General features: G+C 48.0%; 1 protein-coding gene across 5 annotated transcripts in view; it reads right to left on the bottom strand.

The window, feature by feature from the left end:
- The window catches only part of CTBP2 (C-terminal binding protein 2), a 171,379-nt gene that overhangs the window by 106,913 nt on the left and 50,522 nt on the right, over nt 1–13,944 (bottom strand). The gene's annotated exons all lie outside the window — the stretch shown is intronic.

Below are 13,944 nucleotides of genomic sequence, written 5' to 3'. Positions count from 1 at the left end.
GAGCTTGCAGTGAGCGGAGATCCGGCCACTGCACTCCAGCCTGGGCAACAGAGCGAGACTCCGTCTCCAAAAAAACAAAAAAAAAAAAAAAAAAAAAAGGAAGTGGGACAACATCGCTACTCGAGTGAACAGATGGCTAACAACAATTAAATAAACCCCCTCCCTGCCAAAACAGCTAGCGGACACTAGAATGCAGATTGTAACATGTGGTCATTTACAAAAACTAAACGCTATGAAACTCTCTGCTGAGTCAGGTTACCTAGACACAGCTCTAATACATTCTCTCACCTAAGATTATCACATACATTAAGGTTTAAAAAAAAGCCAGCCAGCCCAGGTAAGAAATACAAAAGTCTATGCGGCATGAAATGGCTCAAAGAGACTGGTTTGGTGGAATTAACTAGTGGTTTAATGCGGGGCGGGCGGGGTCTGATATACAAGAGTGCCCCGATTTCTTCAGAGAAATTAACATTTCAATCCTGTTTTTATCTAGAAGTCATTAAACTGTGCAACATGAATTATTGGAACTGTAGCAGCGAATTAACTCTATTCATCAACTAAGTCCAAACATTTTAGAGTGTATCTGTAATGAAAAAATAGCTCTACATTTCTATCTCTTCTCATTAAAGTAAACCGGTTTTCCCTCTCTCAGTATATAAAACTGTCTTCTCTTCACATAATTTATATTACCATAAGCCGGCTCACATTCTAAACTATTACATGTCTCCAATTAATTTTTGCAGCTTTTGCCTGAAAATTTAATGAGATAGTAGTGGATGAACCTGCTGACTCCAGATTATGTGTGTGCTCCCAATATTAATGTTGGCACAATAAAATAATCTGATCCACACCTGACTCAAGCATTTCCCCTTGCTGTGGGTATAAAGGTAACTTGGAAACCAGGTCCACTCATTTCAGTCTTTTAAATCCAATTACAAAATTTACTAGTCTCAAATTAAACTGCTCCTACTCATCAACCTGGGAGGAAAGGAGAAAAGCAGCAGCACAGTCTAATTATCCCAACACCATTTCTATCAACACTGCAGGGAACGGCTACGATGGATGACTATTTCTCTAAGGCCTCAGTTCTCTACCGTGGAGAAGTCACAGGCTACACTCCTCAAAGCCAACCTCAAGGAAGCCAGGGCAACCCCCGTGATGAGTACAGGGCACAAGGAGGCCCTTACTCTGTCCCACTGCTACAGGCACGCCTTACGTGCATGCCTCAGGTGGGGTCCATACCATTCACGATTTGGTTGTACATGTGTGCATATCAGTGTGTCCATGTCAGATGTATGTGTGCACACGTGTGAGCATGTACATGTATGTTCATCTACATATGTCTGAGTTCAGACGAACAGGTGAGGGGCACTGGTGACTCTAAGTCTCAATGACAGGCCCTCTGTAGTTCTTACTTTTTGCCAAAGGGTTGAGGTGAGAGCAGTGGCTCGCACCTGTAATTCCAGCACAGCACCTTGGGAGGCCAAGGTGGGTGGATCACTTGAGGTCATGAGTTTGAGATCAGCCTGATGAGATGGTGAAACCCCATCTCTAACAACAGTAGCCGAGCATGGTGGCAGGCGCCTGTAGTCCCAGCTACTAGGGAGGATGAGGCAGGAGAACTGCTTGAACCCAGGAGGCGGAGATTGTAGTAAGCCGAGATTGTGCCATTGCACTCCAGTCTGGGCGACAGAGCGAGACTCCATCTCAAACACCAAACAAACAAAAAACGCCAACAATACCATTAACAGCAGCAGTCAGTAATCAATGTTCAGAAAGTACCTGCTATCCCCGTTTTCTCTTTTGCCAAGCACTGAGACCGTCCCACCCATCAGTCCACAGGTGTGTGGACCCAGCACGTGTTCAGCTCTGGGAATGAACAGAATGGAGCTTAGATAGACTACTCCCAAAATTCCATTCCCTCCCTAGGCTGATAATGACAGGGACACCCACATACACTAGCCCTGGTGGCTGACAATTTAGTAATATCAAGAGAATACAGTAATATCAAGAGAATACGCAGTACCCAGGTGCGTCTGGTATATGGGTGGTCCCTAAGGCATCAGTTGGCTGATGTGTGTTTAATAGTCCTTAGGAAGGCCAGGACCTGGGGATGAGTGGGCCATGCTTCCGAGCATGGGGGTTTCTGTCCAAAGATGGCCAGAAGATCCCCCGCTATTCATACCTGTGCCCTGAACCTTCACAGTGCCAGTGAGGCAGCCTGGGACTGCTGCTGGTGAACACAGACAGAAATGAGAGAGACAGACAGTCTGACAGACAGACAGAGAGACACTCAGGCCTTGGAGCTGCCCGCCCTGTGCTACTTTAGCCTGGAGTTCTGGCTACAGCAAAGACCAAGGGGCTCATTCTGCTCTGGGGCCACCTCCTCCCCACATCCCCTCCACCCCCGCCACTGGGTGTGTGGGGAATGGAACTGCAAAGCTCACAATAAACTCAGCAAGCTCACCTGACTGAGCTTTTACCAAGCCAGAAAGCCTCCTTTCCATGCGCTGCTGGTCTGCAAGCTTGGAGTCCATAGAGAGACTGAAGAAAAGCCATCATACCAGAATGTGGTCAGGTGCGTTCAGTACACACAGGTTTATACCAACATCTAAACTTTTAGGAAAAGGTCACGGAGCGGAACATGCTGGGTGTGCAACTGAAACCCAGACCTAGGTTCAAATCTGACCTCTGTTCTTGCCAAGTGCCAAGAAAAATCAATGAATCCCCCTTATCCATTCAATTTATAGGAATAAATAAAGGTAAATACCTCAACCTTGCAAAGTTGTGCCACACACAAAGGACCAACTCAAGCTGTGCAACATCTGGCACGTGAGGCTTCCTTTCCAGGGCAACCAGCTGGACCATTCTGGGCCCTCCAAATTAAAAAGGCCCTTTTCAACTCTGCTTTCCTGGCCAGAGAAGGCCCGGAACATGAGCCCCAAGCTCCACCACTCAGCCCTCCCTCCAGGTTCACTGGAAGATACCCCCATCCTGAACTCCAGCTGGAGCCATCTCCCTCCACTCCCTTTTCAGGGGACAGCTTTCAAAGGGTGCAGTTCCTCACTCTCAATAAAGCAATGCTTCCTGCCTTAGAGAACTGTCAACAAGTTTGTATGGAAAATAAACTCTTGAGTTGCCAAAAAGCCCTGGCTAAAGGAAAACCCAATGGTGCCAAGCTACCAGGGGAGGTGGCACCTCCAAGAGTGGCAGAAGGGTCCCAAGGACTGTTCAGGTCCATGGTTTCTTTCTCTGAACCCATCACTCCAGCCAGTCTGGTCTAGGCTAGGACGGAGTAGGGATGGGGGTGGTAGATAAGACCAGGTCTGGCCAGCCTAGGATCTTTCCAGAAACAACACAATCCCAGCACACTGTGGCCAGAAGCATGCTCAAAACAGGACTTTGTGCAGGCTCAGATTCAGTCCTAAGGCACCAGAAAAAACAGCCTTAAATTTGAAACTGCCAAGCCCTGGGGGCGACACAGAAGGTCTCATCAAGATCACACATAGACTCTGAAAACCTTCTCATATTGAAGAACGGGAGCTATTAACTGTGTTAGCGGCATGCACAGATGTTGTCTACATCTAAAAATTCCCAAATAGATCAATTAGCATATTATAAAGAATTTACTTCCATTTTCCCTTGACAGATCATAAAGACCAAAATGTAACACTCAGTTTGAATTGACAAGTGTGTATAGCAGGAGATGCTGTATTAAATGCAGACAACAGTGAAAGAAAATGGTATTTGATGATCGGCCACCTAAGTCTCAGAGTAGAATGTCAAAGGCCAGAAATCCGTTTATTTAGTAACCAAAGCTCAACATCATACAAGTCACTTGGGCTCTGGTAAGGGAAGTCCTACCGTCTGCACTTGGTAATTCCATTGCTCCACTTGTTTCCTAGGTAAGACACCGGGAGCATGTGTGGAAAAGCAAGACAAGGCTAGAACCCAGGGCAAATACACGTGCACACACATACATGAATCAAAGGAACAAACATTTTTGGAAAAAAAAAATTTAAATTTAACTTTTAAACAAAAATAAAAGAAGGTATAACAACATTCTTATGTACTGATATTCTAAGCATGTCTTTACTTGTATGTTTGGAAGGAAGGGCTGGAGGAGATAAGGATGAGAGGAAAAACACGAATAAAATAAAACTAAAATTCAGTTAATAGATGCAGACTTGTCCTTCTTCCCATTCTTCCAGAATCCTCTTCCTAGATTGCAAATCAAAATCTGCATTTAAAGAGAAAATCTCTAGTGTAGGAAAGAGGAAGCCCTAGGGTACAAAGGTACCGTATTCAGTATCTATGGGCACAATATTGCATTTTAAATGAGATGAAGAATTTTGAAATTTACTGAATATATGACATATTCCAAATTATCTTGTTATTACTACTATTTTTACTAAATTCTTCTATCCTAATAGGTGTTTCTCTTTTATGGCCAGAACTTTTAATAAAAGTAACGTGATATTACATCATTCTATCAATTTAATCTTGAGAAAAGATTACACGATCCAGGGATCTTATAAGCTGTGGGTTCTGATAATTCAGCCATTATTCAGTGTGAAATTCAAACAGTCTGAATTCATTAACATTGGTTGTTACAAATCTGCATTTTTAGACTTTGCCATAAAATTCAGGAGTCCAGACCCAGTGACCTGAATCTAACTGCCTTTCATGTGAAGTGGCCGTGTTCCCGGCCTCTCCCAGTGTGGTTCTCGAGAGAAAGCCTCACTTCTTCGTCCTCTCCATGGCTGGCCTCAGGCTCCTTGGTCACACTTAATGTTCAGGCAAATTGCAGAGACCTCAAGCTATTTCAAGGAGTAGAGACATATTCCCAAGGAAGGATGTACATTACGAAACAGATGTCCCAGTGGGCACAGGAGCAGGTGCAGCAGCATGGTGCCAGCACCTCGCCTTGGCTGCGGCTGGGATCAGCACACCCTCACAACTAAAACCCCAATGCATGACATTTGGGAAGGGCTTCAGGGAAACCCCAAGCCTTTCACTGCTTGATAGAAAACCATTACTACCAGGTCGATGGGCAAGGAGTGAGCATCCCACATCCCAAGTGCCAGGAGGAAGACAGAACCTTCAGGAACACAGTAGACCTCTCATGAGCAAGACAGTTTTGAGTTGCGTTCGTTGCATCTAAATGTTCACTGCAACACAGACCACAGGTGCTGGTTTGGAGAGATGCAACCTGTACTACCCTCCTCCTCCAGCCCAGCCAGGCAAGCAGGGCATCTTCCACACGCTAAGCCTTTGGCTGTCCACATTTACTGGTACTGCTGCAGCCATCATTTTTGTGTGTGTACATATATTCATGGGGTACAAGTGCAATTTTCTACATCCATACATTGCATTGTGGCGAAGTCAGGGCCTTCAGTGCCTCGATCGCTGAAGCAACGCACATTGTACCCACCAAGTCACCTCTCATCAACGCCCCCCGTCAGTCCCCATTATGTCATTCCACACTCAGATTGTCATTCTTGACTCAGCAGTCATTCAGCAGTCATTCCTGACTAAGCTCTTAACATGTACCAGGTACCTGTTAAGCCCTGTTCAATACTGTTTCATTGAATCCCCACAACTCTGAGATTAAGCCCTATTATCTGCTGCATTTGAAAAGGGGAAACCAAGGCACTAGGCTCAGAGGGGCATAGTTTGCCCAAGGTCAACACCATCAGAGGAGGACAAAGTCAAGTTGCAAGCATTTTTTGGTCATACCATGAGGACCCTGCCCTCCTGCCATCACCAAGGCCAGGACCAAATCCTGTGCAATTAGAATCATTACCTTCCCCTTGCAAACACCAGGAGGAAGTGCCAGAGTCACTGTGGCTGCAGGAGGGAGTGACTGTTATGATGCAATTCCATGCTAAAGAGCTGAGTTGCTTCCCAGCCAAGTCTAACTCTGCATCAATCTGCTCCGTTTAAACACGCAGGCAGAGAAGGCTTTCCGGCCTTCAGCAGGCCTCTGCAGTGCTGCCACTTAAGCCCAGGGTTGTCAGGGGTGGGGATCGGAGCACAAATCAACGTGAGTCCTCCTTCCCAGAGGAAGCTGCAGCCCTGTGTCATGGTTTAGAGGTCATCATCTGCTCTAATGAGGGAGTGGCAGTGAGTTTCAATTGAATTATGAAAAGCCAAGAAAGTGAAGGTTTCTAACAAATGTGGGATTGGGGCCGTCAGTTACACACGCAGCAAACACCAGCTTCCAGGCCTCTGAAGGTGGGCAAAGCGGCAGCCACCATGCTGGGTCTTTGAAGGAATTTGATACAGAAGCCATCCGAGCTTTGTCTCGAGGGACCCAGGCCTACAGGACTCGCAGAGCCAGTGGGCCTTCTTGCTGTCCTCATCATCCCAGCTTGGATGTAGTCAGGTTGGCTGAACCATGTAATCCCTCACCTACGAGGCTGCTGCAAGTGCGGCACCCACAGGTGGCTGGAGAGTACAGCTGGGTCCCCGCACCCTACCTGCATGGGTTTAGACTCCCCGCCCCACTTGCACGAAGGAGAGGCGGGGGCATGACTTCACTTCCCTGCGGTGGAAAGCTCAAGAACATGGCTTGATGATCTCAGAACATGCACACCTCCCCTGAACAGGTAGTATAACATGCTGGGTTGCCTTCTGTTTGCAGAAAACACTCCCAGCTAACACAGAACCAACCCAGCCTTCCAGACAGCTGCTGGGATACACTTCCTACATGTGCCCAGCCCACTCCACACCCACCTGGCCCCACTGCAGCCTGGATTCATTCATTCAAAAAATTACTTCGGGGGCATCTACAATATGCAGGCCACGCACAGAATTAAGGGGATGATGAGCTCAAGAAGGTAGGTCTGCCTCAGGGAGCTGCAGAAATCACTCCGGACAGTTCTGTTTGTAGTCAGAGTCCTGCCCCTTAGTCCAAGTCCATTTACAACACTTTTTCACTTCCTGGATACAGGAGTCAGAAGGCTCAGGAAGTCAGAAGAGACACCCTTGGCTGCTGTACTAAGAGGGACTGAAGGCTCCCACCAGACAACAGGCCGCCCAGGCAAAGGGAGCCCAAATGCCCACAGGAGAGCCAACCCCAGGAGGTACTGACGCTGAGACATGCAGAAGAGACAAAGTGGCTTAGAGCAGCTGGAGTCAAAGTCTCCCAGGACACAGGCCCCACCCATGCCCCTAGGCGTCCCACCACCGTGGAAGCAGGTGATAGGGAGGACCCACTTGCCATGACCAGCTGAACCAAGGGGTATCCTGCAAACCTGCAGCGTCCAGGAAAGAGGCGAGCTTCCCCCAGGAAAGAGGCAGCCAGCCCCATGGCTCTGGGACCCTCCTGTAAGCACCCTCCCACCCCCACTGAAGAGCCTCTCCCCCTCCATCCCTGAGGAAACTGATCACCCAAGCTGAATTTTTCAGGGAGTTGCAGGTTACATCCTGCCCAGGACAACAAAGGTTTCCTTTGAGTTAAACAATGTATAGCTGAACCGGAAGAGGGAAGGTGACCACAGGAAAGGTGTTGCATTACAAGGCTCAGGAATTCGATACCTTCACCACCAATTCTCGTTTTCCACAAATCCCTATTAAAAGACAGCACAGGACCATTCCCAGAAATCAAGGCTCACACCACGTGGAGCTGACTGGATGCTCACGGGGACATTCGATCCCAGAGGACTGGAGAAAGGACGGAACGGGAGGACCCTGTGCGGGCGCCATTGTTGTTCGTCAGTATACATTTATAAAAAAACGGAAATTAAACACTGTCATCAGATGCTCTGAACTGCTGCTCATCCACGGCTGTGTTTTTTCATCCTCCCACATTAACATTTCCCCCTAATGTTCTATCTTTTTGCCATATATAATTAATTTTAACAGCTTCTGCAACTTCCCCACAGGTTGCTGCTGTTTCTTTTAAATAGTATACTGCTGAGAAATGGATTTGTTTGCTCCGCGTGCCTGAAGAAGTCACATTATGAAATATGTATAAATGTCACTGTTCAGGCTGCTTCTCAGGGTAAGGGCAGAAAAACGTTCCATTTTACCTCCTTGCACAGGAGTCCACTCACGGAAGCTACTCGCATGTATTACCCGTGTGCCCACACACAAACGCCAATGAATTACGCAGCATTTTCTTTGAAAACCTCCTATTTATCCTTAACTGGTACCAGGCTAGGGGAATCATCTTAATTGCTACGTGGAAAGAATGAATTGCAAAAGCATTCAGTCGACCAAGAAGACTTTATTTTTAACAGCATGGGGCCAGGTGGAAGTTGCCAAGTTTGCCAAAAATAAATGAATCAACCAATCAATAAAGCAAATGTGTTCGGCTGGTGTTAAATGAATGCCTGGGAAGAAGGAAGCCACAGGCGGCACCTCCTTCTTTCTCCCCTCCTGCCGCCCCCACCCCTGTGAAAACACCAGGCCCGAGGACACAAGGGTCATGGGAATTCTCAGTCGTTTCCTAAATCGTTACTTTTATTTATTTATTAATTTATTTGAGACAGGGTCTGCCTCTGTCACCCAGGCTAAGTAGAGGGACATGATCAGACATGAGCTCCCAGGCTCACACAACCAGCCCACCCAGGCATAGGCAGGCACTGCCACCTGGCTGATTTTTTAAAACATTTTTCTGGAGATGGGGTCTCCCTCTGTCACCCAAGGCTGAGTGTAGTGGTACAATCATGGCTCACCGCAGCCTTGACCTCCCAGGCTCACACAATCAGGTTCCAGAGTAGCTGGGACCACAGACACACATCACCACCTGGCTGATTTTTTAAAACATTTTTCTGGAGATGGGGTTTCCCTCTGTCACCCAAGCCTGAGTGCAGTGGTGCAATCATGGCTCACTGCAGCCTTGACCTCCCAGGCTCACACAATCCTCCCACCTCAGGTTCCAGAGTAGTTGGGACCACAGACACACATCAGCACCTGGCTGATTTTTTTAAAAAAATTTTTTAGAGATGGGGTCTCGCTATGCTGCCCAGGCTAGTCTCGAACTCCTGGGCTCAACTGATCTGCCCTCCTTGGCCTAAATCATTACTTTAGAAAATGCATCCAATTTTCTGCTTCTTCATCAATGGTCAAAATTGAGATCCAGATATTAAATCCTAAAATTACTGAAAGTAACCAGGCTCTTGTGCTCCTGGGCTATTTCATCAGCATTTGTAGCTGGGGGAGCTGCTATAAGTTGAAGCTAATGCCCCTTTACACTTGAACCCGGGCAGATCCCTCAAGCTTTAGTGAGATGGTGTGTGGCCTTCCATAAAGACCAACTGAAACTGCTTAAAACCAAGACCATGTTTAAAAAAAAAAAAAAAAAAGTTATTGGTCTAATGCAGTCTAAGAGTATTAATAAAATCAGCAATGGTAACACATAAATGTTAAGCAAAAATATTTACAGAAAGAAATAACCTTTTCCTCTGCCACTAATCACACCCAGGAACACTTGATTAGCAAGCCAACATTTTAATAAGAGAAAGCTCACTTCCCTGCCTACTCATTTACACATCAGCATCTACGCTCCAGCCTGAAACTTGACAGTAAACAGAACATACCACCTCTCCCTTCGACAAGCGAGGCTCTGCCGCGTGGCTCCATCCATTCCTTCCCACTCTTCTTGCCTTTAATGAACACGCGCTCCAAACCTCAGAGAAATCAGCCGCTGACCCATGTCTCTGGCTGTCCCACACAACAGGGCTGCCATCCCAGTGGCCAGGCCTGTCTGGGACACGGGGGGGTCTCCACCAGGGCTGGCTGTTGAGGGGCAGCAGAGGCCCATTCTCCGCGCACTGCCACACCCTCAGGGGCAAGATGCAGCCCCATGTGTGACCCCACTTCACATGGACCAAGTGCTCTTCCTCCCACACCCCGGGGTGGGATGGTACCATGACAAGCCTCAGACACCGTCCAGGAACAAAGACCCGGGAAGTCATCTTCACTATAAAGGGACCACACAGTATTCGGGAAGCCAGGCTCACTGCCGCCTGAGTGTTTCCGGAAAGGCTCCCGCCAGCAAGGGACGCGGGGTGGCCTGAGTTTGGGGTTGCTTCACCAGTGGCTGAATACCGGGTCTACCTAAGGCTACACGTGCTGGCAGGTGGATCTGAGCATCAGGTTCTTCACTAACAAAACAGGGGTCTTGGCAAGGGTATGAGGATCATGGAAAGAGAAGTGGACACCACGCCTTCATTTCCCAGCATAATGTCACTCAGTGGCAACAGAGACTCCTGGCCCCTCCAGGAGTCAGAGGCAAGTGTGCCCACCACCCTGCGGAGGCCCTGCTTGGAGGTACCCCTCCAGTGAAGGAACAACTCAGCAGGGACCCACCCAGGCCGGCCACAGAGTCCTGACACATGGGTGACAGAGGGAAAATTTGGGCCTTCTGCCTCGTCTCTTCCTCCCTACTTTGCAAATCCACTCGGATGAGAACCAGCAGCCAGGGTGGCGCAGGACGCAGAAAACAACAGTAACAGCAGAAAGCCAAACTTACCAGGAGGATGGAGGGCATGACCCCTGTGTGACCCTGGACCCACGTAGACACTAAAACAAAAAGAAGGGGAATGGATGGGGTGATCTCTCCACCCCTACTTGGGAGGCCACACTAGGTTGTTGAGATGCTCAGGAGAAAAGAACAAAGGCTGAATCAATGCCTCCCATTTGTCTCTGGGGGGTGGAGGGAGGTTGGGATTCCGAAGCACAGCTCCAGTCCAGAAGGCACAGGAATAAAATCCAAGCAAGAACCAAGAGCTTCGGTGGGGGCCCCTCCTCCCCTACTCTGAAGACTGGCTAAAGCTTCACTGGCATCTTCTTCACCACCCCATCTCAGCCTCCTGGCTGTTTCTCATCTAGAGAAACCCAGAGATGAAAGGCCCTGTGGATCTTCCTCTGGTTTGTGGTTTCTGATGTTGGCAGCCTTGCTTCCAAGCCCAAACACTGGAGCAGGAACACATGGCCCTAGCAAAGGCCCCATGGATGCATGCAGACCAGGAGCTCAGGAGGCCAAGGGCCCGAAGGACCCTGGGGGCCACACACTGGGACCAGAGTGGCAGAATGGCCGTGGCCCAACACCTCCGCCACTTTACAGTCATTGACAATCAGACCCCAAGGTTTAGGTATGTGTTTCCAGAGTAATTCAATACTTTCCTTCTGTTTTTCATGGAAAAAAAGATATCTGTCCTACCAGAAGCAGGCTAGAGGCCCAACGATCAGGAAGATGACCTCACCTAGGTGGCCTGCTACAGCCACAACGCAGATGGTCATCCAGCCTGGTTTCCCACGGCAGATCAAGGCAAACCCCTCTTCCACAACCAATCACACGGAGTTTCCAGCACCGTATCACCTCAGACTGTCTTTCCCAGAGGCCCTGGTAGGCAGGCAAAGCTTCTACATCATCCTGGAGATTCATCAAAATACATAATACAGCAGGCACGGCAGCCGGAAACAGTCTTATCTTTGCAAAACCACAGCTGCAACTATTCTATCACCACTTTACATAATATAAGTTAAGGGATTTGATTTGCATTCCCACTCATTTATGAACATTTAGCCAAAAACACTTTTTCTACGATACTTTTGTTAAAAAAGATAATTGGGTACTGCTGCAAATATTAATGCTTAATAACAAAATGGTACTAAAAAACCATGACCCAACTGAAGTGATGAAGAATGAAGTCTTTTTCCAGGAGAAGCCAGCAAAGCCATCTGACATGTTGAGCTTTCATTCTGACAAGTAGCAACATAGAGAACAGATAGTAAAGCAGAACATGCGTCAGATCTGAATTTAGCACGTCACTATTCATTATTGAGAAAACGAGCCTCTTGTTAGAAGGCTAAGTATGTGATGTCAAGTTACTAAAAAAGACGGCCATAAACCAAAATATTAAGTCTAGCACAACGGGAATGGGATGCTTTTTAAATTAGGACATGCTAAAGAAAATACTCAGAGGGCAAAAACAATGTATAAATGGCTCTAGTGCCTCACGGATTCGTCATTACCTCTGACGGCATCACATGCTTTTCATCTACCTCCTTCTCCTCTGCCCCCACTTTAAAAGATGTGTCTACACCAGGGATCTCAACAGGTGGGCTCTGGTTGAAATCCCTATGTGGTCCTTACTTTGGTTACACTCCCACATGACCTCCTTGTGTTGCTGCATGTAGACAGCAGGCAGAGCTGGATACAACTCCCTGGGCATGGTGACGTTCCACAGAGCAGAAAGGGTCTGAGAGCAAACACACGCCTTCTGGGGCCATGTGAGAATTCCACCATAAGAGTATCTGCAAATGGTCAGGGGAGAAGTTTTATCCTGGTTCTGGGGGGCAGGTGGGCCAATGGGGCCACACTCAGTGTGTGTGCGTGGGTCGTGGACACCATGAGCCGTTAGCACAATACAGTGACCGTGCTCCAGTGACGGCCAGCTCCAGTACCACACCAAGTCTCTTCAGCTCTTCCAAAGTGCTATAAAAAACTCTTACCCAAAAGGATGCCAAAAATACAGGAATGGTGGGAACCCCACATAAGGGTAAGTGTCTTGAGTCTGCTCGGCACTCAGGAAACATTTGTTAACAGGAAGCATGTCATAATTTCATTCTGGTTCTGGATGCATTTGGAGAATGTTAGCTCATCTGTCTGAGATGGAGATCACTGCTAAACAGGATCCCAGAGTGGCTCTGGTTATTAGACTGAGTCAAATGAAAATGCCCTCATTCAACTATTTTTGATATTTAAAAAGTCTACTTCATTCTTATACACCAAGTTCCTGCATCCTTCTGTTTAGGGAAGATGATTTCCAACCCCGAAATGAGCATCTATGAAACGTACTGATGGTCCATCCAGTGGAGACACGCCCAGGCAGGCAGGGCCTGGTACCTGTCTGGGTGAAAGGGCATGGAGGTCCAACACGGCCACTTCCATGGTGTCCAACTGGAGACATCACCATGACCCAACCACTGAAAACATCTTCGGACTCAGCAGCCAACACTGGAAGTATCTCTGCCAACCCCAGGCCCAAGCTGACTTTGTCTCTGCCTGAGTATCCTGGGCAGGTTCAGGCACACAGGTCTCTCTGAGAGAGTGAGGGCCAGAAAAGCAAGCAATGTTGGTCCTGAAAGGCTGAACTGAATAAGGTTGCGAATGGCGGTCCTGACCTCCCTCAGGTTTCCACCAAAGAACATTCCATCATACTTCCAGTTCCTCATCCTCCTCAATGCTAAGAGCCTTAACCGTTCGAAGATGACTCAGCGGCCCCTCTCATACATAACTTGAGCTTCATGCTCTGCTATGGCCTTTGGCCCTTAGCGAGCCCTGTCAGAGCACTCCCAGGAAAGGGTTCTGAATTTCTATATCAAATTCAAGTTTAAAGGGTGGGGAGGGTTCTGGGTACCAGCCCAATACCCTTGTTCAATTCACAGGTAAGGCTTCCAAGTGCCAGCAGAGGCCACATGCTCAGTCACCAAGCTGGTAAGCAATCTTTGCAGGTCTAGGTCTGGGTCAGCTACCTCAGTTTCCCCAGCCAGCTCTACTTTATGGAGAAAAGGAAGGGACATACAGAGACCCTTTCCTGATCCTACAACCCACTGTGCTGCTTGGGTTCAGGCAGAGATTCAGCTTGTCCCCCTCAGGTGGTCGCCCATGTGTGCCCCTGAGCTCCAAGTCTCTAACCACCTCCAGCAACCCGGGAAGCCAGGCCTGAGGGCCCGGTCACAAACCTAAACCTTTCTGGGAACCAAAGCGAGTCCCCTCAAGGCTCTGCTAGGAGTGTGACAGGTGAGAGAGACAGGACACAATCAATTGGCTAGCGGTTTCCCTTGCTTTTGAATGACGCTGTTACCTCAGGGAGAAAACGTTTTTTTAAAAAAGCAAGATTAAAATCAATTCCATCAGAGAAGTTGCCACTTTGAGACTTTAAGTAAGATCCAGGTTTTGTGAAAAATGGCTAAAGGCATGCCGAA

Source organism: Papio anubis, chromosome 11 (genome assembly GCF_008728515.1).
Source record: "Papio anubis isolate 15944 chromosome 11, Panubis1.0, whole genome shotgun sequence".
NCBI classification, from domain to species: domain Eukaryota; kingdom Metazoa; phylum Chordata; class Mammalia; order Primates; family Cercopithecidae; genus Papio; species Papio anubis.
Note: the sequence above shows the minus strand (reverse complement) of the source record. Positions and strands in the feature narration are given on the sequence as shown.